Source organism: Fukomys damarensis, unplaced genomic scaffold, assembly GCF_012274545.1.
Source record: "Fukomys damarensis isolate Sample0158 unplaced genomic scaffold, DMR_v1.0_HiC HiC_scaffold_14, whole genome shotgun sequence".
Classification (NCBI taxonomy): domain Eukaryota; kingdom Metazoa; phylum Chordata; class Mammalia; order Rodentia; family Bathyergidae; genus Fukomys; species Fukomys damarensis.
Window position 1 is genome coordinate 70,911,298 of NW_022900926.1, and position 12,251 is coordinate 70,923,548.

Below are 12,251 nucleotides of genomic sequence, written 5' to 3' on the forward strand. Positions count from 1 at the left end.
TCGCCAGCACCACACCCCACGGCTGTTCCACAGCTGCCCACACCTCTGCAGGTGGTGCCTTGCTGAACTCTGCTGTGTATTCACACATATCACTTCTTTCCTGCCCAGCACGAGAGGGAGCGGTTCCCAGGGAGAGCCAGAGGCTCAGTGCTAAGGTGCTTGAGGACAGGAGAGACTCACACTTTGTAGCTCCCATATACCAGAGTCCTGTGCACAGTGTGGATGCCCCAGAACCGATTTTGCTTCTATGTCTATTAAAAAAAAACCTTGACTCTTTAATTGAACCCATATCCCACTGTATTTCCTACACAGAGAACTTTATCATTGCAAGACTGTAAAATTGTTATTTGTGGTACTGGGGATTGAACTTAGAGCCTTTATGCTGAGCTACACCTACAGCTTTATTTACTTTTTTTTTTTTGAATTTTGAAAGAGGATCTTGCTAAGTCACAGAGTCACCCAGGCTAAACTTGAACCTCCGATCTTCATGCCTCAGCCTACCAGAATGCTGCGATTACAGGCTTGTGCCAGCCCATTCAGCATAAATATTTTAAAGCCTGCTTTACTGAGGAGCTTATGGCAAAGACCTTTGAATCTGTGCTGCAAGGGCAGGGCTCCAGAGTAGTGTAAGGCTTGCTGGCCTGAGGTGGGTGGCAGTGGCTTTGCTTCATTGACAGGGTGAGGCTTGCTGTCAGCAGGCAGCAGTAGCCCCAGGAGTAGGAGCAACCTGACTTCCTGGCCTCCCCCCAGGAGCCTCTGGAGAAAGATATTACAGTTAGACAGGGGAGCCTCCTTCAAGAGGAGTCTAAAGCATCCTGAGATTCAGCTGGCCCGAAACTGCCCCCAGGCTGTGTGCGGCAGAGTAGATCCAGTCTCCAGAGTGCTGCCTGGGACTCCACCCAGCAGGTCAGATTTTCAAGGTCCTGAAAGGTTCCCAGCACCTCTCTTGGGCGAGTGTATGTGTCACAACCCAGGGCATTGCATTGTCTATGGATGCGTTGGTGCCCTTCGTACCTAGAATTGAACAGCAATAAAAGAGTGGCTAGCAGGAGTAGACGTGTCTATGAGGCAAAACTTTCTTAAACCTCAATCCACAACTGGATTCAATTACTGCAAGGAAAGAAAGTCCTTTTCTCATAAAGCCACTCTGTCTCCATGCCTGGCTGAGAGCAGGGTCAGCTGTGACAGAGACAGCCTGTGTGTTGTTCGGGGTTGTTTTTCTTTCCAAACCCTCTCCTGGCACTGCCAAGCTCCAAGCTGTTTGGGTCAGTTCTAGGGGAGGGGGCAGGACTTGTCTTGGCTTTCTGCCTTTTTGTCCAGTGTTGAAAGAAGAGCGAGCCGGGTGTCCAGTGTAGACAGTGGTCCCTACAAGCCAGGCAGCAGGACTCTGTGCTCATCAGGATGTCAGGATGGTCGCCATTCTGGGAAAGGAGCCTGGGGAGGCTGCAGGGGCCACAAAGCGACCTGGGCAGACAGCGGTGCCTGACACACTGAGTGCTTCCTAATGCTCAGATCTGCCCTAAAAACCTTACATGTTTTAACTCATTTAATTCTCTCAACAACCCCCTAAAGTAGCTATTATTATTTCATCAGCTTTATAGTTGGGGAAATTGAGGCACAGAGGGGTAATATAATTTGTCTAAGGTTGTGCAACTAGTTCAGAGTTCTTGATATACTACATTGGCAAAGAATATGTTATAGAAACTTTAAAGCCATATATTACCATCTATTTAGCGCCTATGTATTTTTTGCAGTATTCTTTTTTGTTTTGTTTGTTTGTGTTTTTGAGAAAGGATCTCACTACGTAATTCAGGTTGTCCTGTAACTCACTAAGTAGCCCAGGCTGGCCTGGAACTCACGGTGATCCTCTTGTCTCAGCCTCCCGAGTGCTGGGACTACAATTGTGCACTACTATGCTCATCATTTTTTGGGGGGGTACCAGGAATCAAACTCAGGACCTCATGCTTGACAGGCAGACACTGCGCACTGAGCTAAATCCCTGGTCCAATGTCTGGCATTTTTGCAATATTCTTAACTCATTGTTTTCTTGAACATGCCTGAAAGACAGATTTGTCTTTGGTCCAGACTGCTTTGGAACAGATCAAAATAATAATAATAAAGATTAATATAATTAATAATAATAATTGTTGTTGTTGTTAATTCATCAGACATATTTTAGGGCCTGGCACATAATGATAATGATGGCTAATCCAGGGAAAGGCAGTGGACTTTCACAAGGCATTGGACACAAGGAAGCAAAGAACCAGCTTGTTTAGCTATCTGGTCACCAGCTCAGGGTTCCTGCCTGAGTGTAGCTCTCTGGTGGAACATCCAGGGCTTCTGGCCTAAAGGAGCATTTGTAGAATCTGAGATCCACTCATCAGACCCATTCACTGCGATGACCATCAGTTTGTTGCTTCTCAAATCCAGATTCACCCTCCTTAGCCTGTGCTGAGAAAGGACCAGGACTTTAAGCACCTTCCTTCTTGGGCTGTTGTGGGATAGGCTTGCTCACAGAGCATCCCAGAGAGACACTGGGAGAAGGAAGGGCTTCTCTTCTTAGGGCCAGGAGGCTGGCGCTGCCTGGCTTCTGCAGGGTGCAGAGCTTTTCCTGCAATGCTGGCGGCCAGCAGCCTGTGACACCCTCCTGTGGGCAGGTCTCCATGTGAGCTCCACTGGAACCCGCCAGGAGCCTCAGCAGTAGAGTCCTGAAGTGAGGCCCCTCCCCTGGACAGCTTCTCAGCATCCCCTTGTGCAGCTCTGCAGTGGATGGCATCTTCTGTACAGTCGAGAGCAGATTTCCGGAAACTCACTGGGAGGCCCTTGTGAACCTTGCCACCATCCGGAGGGCCCTGGCTGTACCCTCTGTCACATGTACTCTCAGCGCTGGGACCAGCCAGCCTCCTCTCTCTCTCTCTTTTTCTTCCTTTCTTTTCTTTCCTTCTTTTTTTTTTGAAACGGTCTCTCTATATTGTTCAGAGTGGACTTGGACTCACTGTGGACTTGGCCTCAAACTCAGGGCAATCCTCATGTCTCAGCTTCCTGAGTGCTGGGAAATTACAGGTGTGTGCCACCACGCCCAGTGCCAGCCACCTTTTGCATGCTCTATTTTAGCCCTAGCGGGGAGGATGGTAGCTGCTGCCTATCTCTGCTGTTCCCACTCTGTAGCACACTCTCTGTACTGAAGATTGAACCTAGGGCCTTTGCACTGAGCTACTTCTGCAGCCCTTATATTTTTACAGTATTTTTAAAAATTTTAAGACAACTTCTCACTAAGCTGCTAAGTGGCACCAGCTAGGCTTGAACTCGCAGTCCTCCTCAGCTCCCCAGAATGCTAGCTGCCAGGCCAAGGTAGTGTGCTTTTTACCTCCCATCAGCCTGTACCTCATTACTGCAACCCCCTGGTGATAATGTTAGTCCATTTCCTTGTAGCAAGTACCAGGTGGTTTCTGTTTGAACTCTAATACATATTTATAGCTATATCTGTATCTAAAATCTATATCCTGTTTTATTGTTTTTACAACAAATGCCCAACACAGACCATAACTGCACAAAAAATACTTAAACCCAAGCTGGGTGCAGTAGGGACCACCTTGAGGTGCAGGAGTGCTTGAGTTCAAACAAATGAACAAATCAGCAATAAGAAAACAGCAGTGACACAGCTGAGGTCTTCCAAGCAGAGGTCCCTGAGTGTCTGGGTACCATGTTGACCTGCAGGCATCAGGATTGGAATCAGGGTGTTACACAATGAACCCCTGTGTAGAGCCCTCCCCAGCCCTCTGCAGACATAACTGGCCAGGACAAAGACCCTTGCAGCTGGTCAAAGGTCAATGTTCCTAACAGTTAATTATTCTACATGATTCTCTTGGTTCCCATAATTACATTTTTTGGGCTCCTTTGTACTCTGTTTGTCAGCTGACATTAGTTTATTTATTTATTTACCTTTTTAGGCAGTCTCATCATGTAGCTCAAACTGACCCTGATATTCCTGTCTCAGCCTCCCAAGTGCTGGGATTTCAGCCACACGTCCCCACGCCGGTGCTCAACATTGGTTCATACAAACAGCCCAGTAGCCCTACAGTCCACAGGTTGCTGCTATTCACATAGTCATTGTCGTTATCACGAGTCATGGCGATACAAATGCTCTATTTTTTACACGCCCAGTTTGCTAAGCTAGTTCTCATTTGTTGTTTCTCATGTCACAAAAAGCACAACTTCAGATACTTTCTGAAGTTTTCTGCATCGGCTCCACCTCCTGTCCCCTACTCTGGAGCCTCTTAGCAGCTGGGCACATGCGCTCTCTTACGGGCAGACAAGAGATGGTAGGGAAAGAGCTGGGAAGAGCAGGGAGAACGTCTGAAGAAGGGGGAGGATGGAGTTGACTGAAGGCAGGGATTGAGCGGCAGCAAGTCCCCCTGCCCAGTGTCTCCTGCCGGGACGGAGCCTGTCCCGGGCAGGCAGAGGTGGAGGGAGACCTGTGGGAGCCGAGGAAGTGAGAGGTGGGAGGAGACCAAGACTGTCTTTTCTCCAGTCGGTCACGTTGAACCTGTGACTAATCCATTAGTCAGCCTAAGCACGTGGACACTACACAATATATCCTAGAAAAACATTTTAGTTCTCAAGAATAGCCTCAAAGCCACACAATGGCTGAAGTAACTGAGAGTAGGAAGCACATTGTGATTCTCTCTCTCTGACATTTTAAACCACCAATAACTCGATTGTTGCCTGCCTTCCCAGGCAGGGGACATGAAAAACTCTTTGTCACTCAACTCATTTAAGTATTAACTTCCTGTTAAATCTGTTTTTTTTTTTTTTTTTACACAAAAGGGTTGCTGATGCATGCCCAGAAATAAGTTTAAGCATGCACCCCTCACACTGCTTTCTTGTTCACGTACAATGTTTATTTGAACATTCTTTATTTCCCATCCATTCTGAAAAGTAATTTTGCATCACACACTGTCCTCAGTCATTTTCTCTTTTCCCTTTCAACGTGTCAGCAGTGTTCTAGGTCTGATGCAGCATAAAGATGTATGAAAGTGTCTGGTGACAGTCTGCAGAGGATACGAAAAACATGGTGAGCGTTTCAATTAAAAGACATATTGTGGAAAAGGCACATTGCCATCCATCCCTTTCACAATACTTACCCTCGCTTCAAATGCACTTGTCTCACAGTGATGGCCACTCCTCTGTCATGTCTTTAAGAGGTGTGACTAAAAACTACTGTGAGTGCTGTTGCTGTGTGCCATCCAACAGAAACACAAACACTGGGGTGTGTCCTCGCCCACCTTATTCCCTGAAACTGGCACTGGGTCACTTCCGAATCTTCCCCAAAGTAAAAGTGACCAGAAAGGTAAACATCGGAATTGGGCCACTGAAGCAGTCACAACAACACAACTAAAGACACTCACAAAGGAAGAGCTCCAGAACGGCTTCAGAAAGTGGCAAGAAATGTGCGCTCAATGTATTTGAAGCTCGGGAGAGGTTTTTTTGAGGGGAATTAAAGGCTCTGTGTCTTTTACTTTATGTTTTTAAAAATGTAAACAGTCACTATTTTTTTGAGCACTCTTCATACTTAGTGTTTCTTTATTAAGCAATGTACCTTTTTCCTTCTAGTTTCCTTAAAATCTTATTTTAAGTTTAATCTGTAGTTTTACTGTGTGTCTGGTACAGATTTCTAAAACTTTGTCTTCATGGTGTAGGTTGTGCCTCTTGTATCTATAGACTCGTATCTTTCAGTTATGGAAATTCTCATTCCTTTGAATATTGCCTTTCATCTCTTCTTGCTTGTCTTTTCTGGGACTTATACTGTAAGTGCATTAAACCTGCTCATTCTGTATTCCGTGTCTTAACCCCTCTTTCATATTTTCTATCTTCCTTTCTGTTTATGTTATATTCTGGTTAATTTCTTTAGCCACGTTAGTTAAATAATATTCATTTCAAGTGTTTCCTTCTTTACTTTTTTTCCTTTGCGGTGCTAGGACTTGAACCTAGGGCAAATAATCTTTCCCTGAGCTACATTTCCAGCCCTTACCTGTGTCTTACTTACTCTGCAATCCCACCATAAATTTTTATTGTTAACAATTATATTTTTCATTTATAAATGTTTTACTTGGCTCTTTTTTCCAATATTCCTGGTCCTATTTTATAGTCTCTTGATACTTCTACACAATTATGCCTCCATCTTTGATTTCTTTAAATATTTCATATATTTTACATTTTGCATCTGATAATTCTGGTGTCAAAGTCCCTAGAAGTATAAATGTATTCTTCTTTCTCTTTCATAATGGTGAGTTATTCTTTTGCTGCTCGTTAACCTTTGACTCTGAACTTGCTTTGCTTGAACTGTGGGAGTTCTCAGGGCCCAGGTTGAAGATATTTACTCCAGAAGAGGTTTTCACTTGTTTTGTCCAGAATGCAGAGGGCTTGATTAGACCTCTCCCAAGGACAGGCCTTAAGGTAGGAGACTTACCTTTGGCTTTTGCACCTTGCAATAGACACAGACTCAGCGGTGGATATTGTTCTGCACTATGGCTTCATACCTGGAGTTCAGCTCACTGCCCTTGTTTGTTTGTTTATTTATTATTCTTTGGAGAGATGGTTTTGTGTGTGTGTGTGTGTGTGTGCGCAAGCGCGTGCAAGCATGTGCTTGTGTAGTCTATCTGCATTAGAAACTACACAGCATACAGGATCTTACAGAGTTGTAGTAGGGGGGCCCTTCAGAGGACTGGCTCTCCTATCATAGTGGGGATGCACATCATGAACACATACTGTTCAGGGCACACAGGCACAACAGCAGGATATGCATAAACAGGAAGAGAGGCCCACGTGTATCTTTGAAATTTTCAGAACTTTAAAATAAAACAATGATATAGGGAAAGATCAGAGAACATCTCAAAGCTCTGTATGTCTATCTAATAAAACAGAGAGAGGTGAAGAGCTGTTACCCAAAACAACTAAGATTTCTCATAAGGGACTCAAGCTGATATTCAGGGCAGAGAGAGAGAAAAAAAGAAGCATTAACAGAGTCACTGAGAGAGGCAAATAAGGGCTCATCTCTGAGCCTCTGTTTATAAAAGGGGCCTGGCCTCACTGCTAATTTATTCCCCGGGCTACATAATTATAGGACTTAGCTAGTCATTTTTCATCTGAATATCCCCTTTGAAATTCCCCTATCATTTCCTTATTTATGAAATGGGTGCTCATTAGAGTCCTCTCAGCCCTATCAGGTGGCTTTTGTACACGGGCAGTGAATGCACTGTTACTCCTTATGAAGGTTGTTGTAGTTATGGGGCTGAAATTAACAATATTTCTAAGAGCTGCATCTCGTTTCCTACTTTTGCATGTTAATGTTTTGTCCTTTCATGCCCGCTTGGCGATTTGAAATTGGAAAGCACTGATTTCAGTCTTTTAACCCTAAAGTCACCACAGACCCATGGGCGTTTCCCTTGAAACAGCACGTGTCTAGGTCAGCTTCCATGCGGACCTGTGGTGTTCCGTGGAAATCTGTCATTCCTTCTATCCTTCAAAAATTCTTCTTAAACTATCTGAAGTAGAGCTTGCTTCTGGGTTGGAGATTAGTGATAGAAAATCTAGGCTATGAACAAAAGCCACATTTGAAAGAATATGTCTTTTCTTTTATTGACTTTTGCTCTAAAAAGCAAAACCAAAAAAATCTGCTGCTAGTTGTCTACACAGTGTTTTTTAATTTGAGTGTTAGACATCGGCTGTTTTCTTCTCAATTTAGAATGACACATTTTTTTCTTGAGCCATTTAAGTCCTCTGCCCATGAGGCTGTGCATGCTGGTATATGCTGCCCCTCCCTGTCCCTTGTTTCTGGAGAGGACTAATGTTTTTATTTTTTCTTTTTCTTGTTTTTTTTTTTCAGTTTCTGTGCTTTGGTCTTAAAGTTAGACCTTGGTCTTTCAGAATAGATGGCCAAGTCTGGTTCTAGGTCAGAACTCTGCAAATAACCTTTCAGGCCAAGTCAAAATAGGGAATCACACAAGACCCTAGAGAGGAAGTTTTTTAAGGTGCAAAAGTATTGGTTTTTGGGTAGCATGCGTGAGCAGAGTCAGGTATTCTTTCTTTCTTTCTCGTACTTTTGCATGTAATTTTATCATTGCTTTCATCCCCATTTTCTATTTACTCTGTCAAAGCTTGCTCTGCAGAGCCAGTTTCTCTCCCACTTCTCATTTTTGCTTTGTTGAATAAACTTTGCCACCGCTAAAAAAAAAAAAAATTCAGAAAGTAATTCTTGCCAATTTCTACATTCTGGGAGGTGCTCTGAGGGTACTGCTGTTACCCTCACGGTCCAGAGATGAGGACTCTTCCTCCAGTGGCTCATAACCTGTGACTAATGCGTTAGTCAGAGAAGCATGTGGAAACTACACGGTACATACTAGAAAAACACTGTAGTCTGTAGCAAGTTCAGCAGGGCCTCCAGAAGTCTCATAGGTGAGTGAAAACCATTCCCTAGCCAGTAAAAAAACAAACAAACAAACAAACAAAACCCCCCCAAAACAACAAAAAACCACAACAAACCATCAGAAGCGTTCTCTGGCCCCTTTGCATCGTATGTTGCCCTGGCAGCTTTTATTGCACGCACGGTGGTGACAACACCGAGCTACTGGTTATTTCAGGTTTCCCTTGGATTTTATTTGCCACAACCTATCTCCTTTTAGTAAAGTTAGCTTCCTTCAGACCAACAATTTGTTGGTGTACTTTTTGTGTATGTGTGTGGCTGTGGAGTCCGAACCCTGGACCTGGTGCATTCTGGGCTAGCACTGTACCACGGAGCCAGACCTCCAGCCCTAGTGTGGTTAACGTGTTAGACCTGCAGGAGAGTGTGGGAATTAGCTTAGGCCGCGGCTCTCACCCAGAGCAGCTTCTTGAGATACCAGATGTTAACATCCTGTCTAATGAACCGTAAGCCCCTTCATGTACTTGTTCATCTTACTTTCTGCCTGGCAGACTCAAACCAGCTTTGAGAATTTAATAATCCTTGGGCCGGGGATTTAGCTCTGCGGTTCCGCCGCCTGCCTTGCAAGCTTAAGGACCTGAGTTCGATTCCCCGTACTGGGGCGGGGGGGGGAGGCAGAGAATTTAATAATCCTTACAAGGAGACCCCAGAGAAGCCCCACAAGCTTGCTAATAAAGATACACCCAGATGACAGGCAGCGTGCGTGCCCTCCCTCAGAACCCGAGGTGTTCCTAACACCAAGTGACAATAATATAGTGATGATAATTTGGCGTATTTGTAACACCAGTGACACCACTAGTCTCCTAATAACCCTTCGGGGGCACTTCTCACTCTAACTCTTTTGTCACACAGAATTAAACAAATTTTGCTCTTTTTTATGGGTAATTTTAGATATCCATATGGATAACATTCAACATAGGGAATTTGTTCTTGTATGTGACATATCTTGCTTCTTTTTCCCGTTCACCTCCCTTGCCTTCAATCCCCTTTGCCCTCCTTATTTACCAAAGCTTTGTTTCCATTTTTTTCTCCTATTCTCTTTTTTTTCCTGTCCCTTCCTTCCTTCCCTCCTCCCTCCTCCCTGGTTTCCATTCTCATTTGAACACTTTCTCCCCATTTCCCAATTTTCTTATTTACACTCTTAGTTTTTCACAGCAGAGAAACAATGTAGTATTTAAACATAGGTCTGATTTATTTCACTTACTAGTATGGTCTCAAGGTGCATCCATTTGCCTAGAAATGACTCAATCTTAACCTTCTTTCTGGAAAAATAGTACTCCATCATATTAAAAAAAAAAACAAAAAAACAACCCATATCGTCTTTATCCACTTGATGGTGGATGGGCATTTGGGCTGTTTCCAAGACTTAGCTATTACAAACTGTGCCACTATAAACATGGTATCACTGTGGTATGATGCCTTTAATTCTTTCCAGAAGACACCAAGAAGGAGAAAACCCCGGTCAAATGAAACCTCTAGTTTTAGTTTTTTGAGGAATCTCCACACTGATTTCCACAGTGGTTATACCAGTCTGCTCTCCCTCCAACAGTGGAGGATTCTTTTTTCCCCACAGCCCCACCCGCATTTGTTATGGGTTGATTTCTTGATAGCAGCCATTCTTTCTGGAGTGAGATGGAATCTCAGCATTGTTTTAATTTTCATCTCTCAAATAATTAGTGATGTTGAAATTTTTTCATGTGTTTATTTGCTGTTTCTAGTTCTTCATCAAAGAAGTGTCTATTTATTTCAGATACCCATTTTTGGACTGGGTCTTTAAATTTTGGAGGTCTGACTCTTTTGAGTTCTTCATATGTCTTAGATATTAATCCTTTGTCTGAGGAACAGCTGGAAAAAGTTAATTCCCACTTTGTGGGCTGTCTCTTCATTCTATTGGTAGTTTCCTGTGCAAAAGCTTTTTTTTTGAGGGAGGGTCTCACTGTGTAGTTGAGACTGACCTAGAACTCACTATGCAGCCCAGGCTGGTCTTGAACTCACAGCAATCCTCCTGCCTCAGCCTCCTAAGTGCAGGGATTACAGGTATGCTCCACCAAGCCCGGCTACAAAAGCTTTTTAGTAAGATGAGATCCTACTTGTTGATTCTTTGTGATATTTCTTGTGCATTTAGGATTTGCTCATAAAGTCTTTGCCTACATCAATGTCCTCAAGAGTTCTACCTATTCTGTCTCCCAGCAAATTTATTATTTCTGTTTTAATATTTAGATCTTTGATCCCTTTGGATTTTAGTTTAGTGCATGGTGAAAGATATGGGTCTAGTTTTAATCTTTGGCATGTGGAAAGCCAGTTTTCCCAGCACCATTTATTAAGGAGGCTGTCTTTCTTCCAGTGAAGGTGTTTGGCCCCTTTGTCAAGACAAAGGTGGTTGAGTATGTTTGAAGTCGTTCCTACATCTTCTAATCTGTTCCACTGATCCTCAGGTCTTTTTTTTTTTTCTTCTTTCTTTCTTTTTTCCCCCAGTAGCATACTGCTTTTATAACTTTAGCTTTGTAGTATAACTTGAAGTCAGGGATTGTGATGCCCCCCACCTTGCCTTTGTTGCCCAGAATTGTTTTTTCTATGCTAGGTCTCTTCTGGTTCCAAATGAATTTTAGGATTTTAAAAAAAATTCTGTGAGACATGCTATTGCTATTTTGATTTAGATTGTATTAAATCTGTATAACAATTTGGGGAGTATGGCCATTTTCACTATATTTGTTTTTCCTACCCAAGAACGGGGTATATCTTTCCACTTTCTGTTATCTTCTTCAATCTCCTTTTCTAGAGTACTATAGATTGTTGGCAGGGTGCAGGGGATTGAACTCCAGAACGTGTACTTGTGAGGCAGGTGGTAGAACCACTGAGCTAAATCCCTGGCCCCAGAGTACTAGAGTTTTCAATGCAAAGGTCTTTTATTTGCTTTGTTAGATTGATTCCTAGGTAGTATCTTTTTTCTTTTTGGGGGAGCTATTGTGAAAGGTGTTCTTTCCTCTTAGTGAATTTGTTATTTGTTTTCAGAAAGGGTATTGACTTTTTGAGTTTTGACTTTGTATTCATGTACACTACTGAATCTAGTTATTAAATCTAGAAGTGTTTCAGTAGAATTTTTGGGGTTTTCTATGTAAAGTATCATGTCATCTGAAAATAATGATAATTTAATTTCTTCCTTTCCTATCCTTATTCCTTTTATTTCTTTCTCTTGTCTAATTACTCTGGCTAGTGTTTCTAGAACTGCATTAAATAAGAATGCTGCTACTGGACATCCTTGTCTTGTTCCTGATTTTAGAGTGAAGGCTTTCAGTTTTTCTCCATGTAGTATGATGTCGGCTGTTGGTTTGTTATACGTGGGTTTTATCACATTGAGATAAAGACCATCTATTCCAATTTTCTGTAGGTTTTTTTTTTTGTCATCAATAGGTATTGGACTTTGTCAAATGCTTTTTCTGTATCCATGGAGATGATTTTTTGTTTTTGGTATCAGGGATTGAAATCAGGACTTGAGCTTGCAAGGCATGCATAGTGCTATTGAGCTAAATCCCTGGGCTTGACCATATGTTTTTTGTCCTTAGCTCTGTTACTATATTACATTTGTTGATTTTTATATGTTGAACCATTGCTACATCTCTGGGATGAATCTTAGTTGCTCATGGTGCAGAATCTTGACAATTTGCTGCATTCTATTTGCTATTATCTTACTGAGGATTTTTGTATCTATGTTCATTAGGGAGATTGGCCTGTATTTCACTTTTTTGGTTGGGTCCTTCTCTGGCTTTGGAAT

The 12,251-nt window shown here is 42.8% G+C and overlaps 1 long non-coding RNA gene across 3 annotated transcripts in view; it reads left to right on the forward strand.

The window, feature by feature from the left end:
- The first annotated feature begins 6,356 nt into the window (after positions 1-6,356).
- The window catches only part of LOC109118253, a 32,468-nt gene continuing 26,573 nt past the window's right edge, over positions 6,357-12,251 (forward strand). For all 3 annotated transcript variants that reach the window (XR_002025558.1, XR_004517159.1, XR_004517160.1), the window contains exon 1: positions 6,357-6,456. This is a non-coding gene — a long non-coding RNA (uncharacterized LOC109118253). The remainder of the gene's footprint in view (positions 6,457-12,251) is intronic.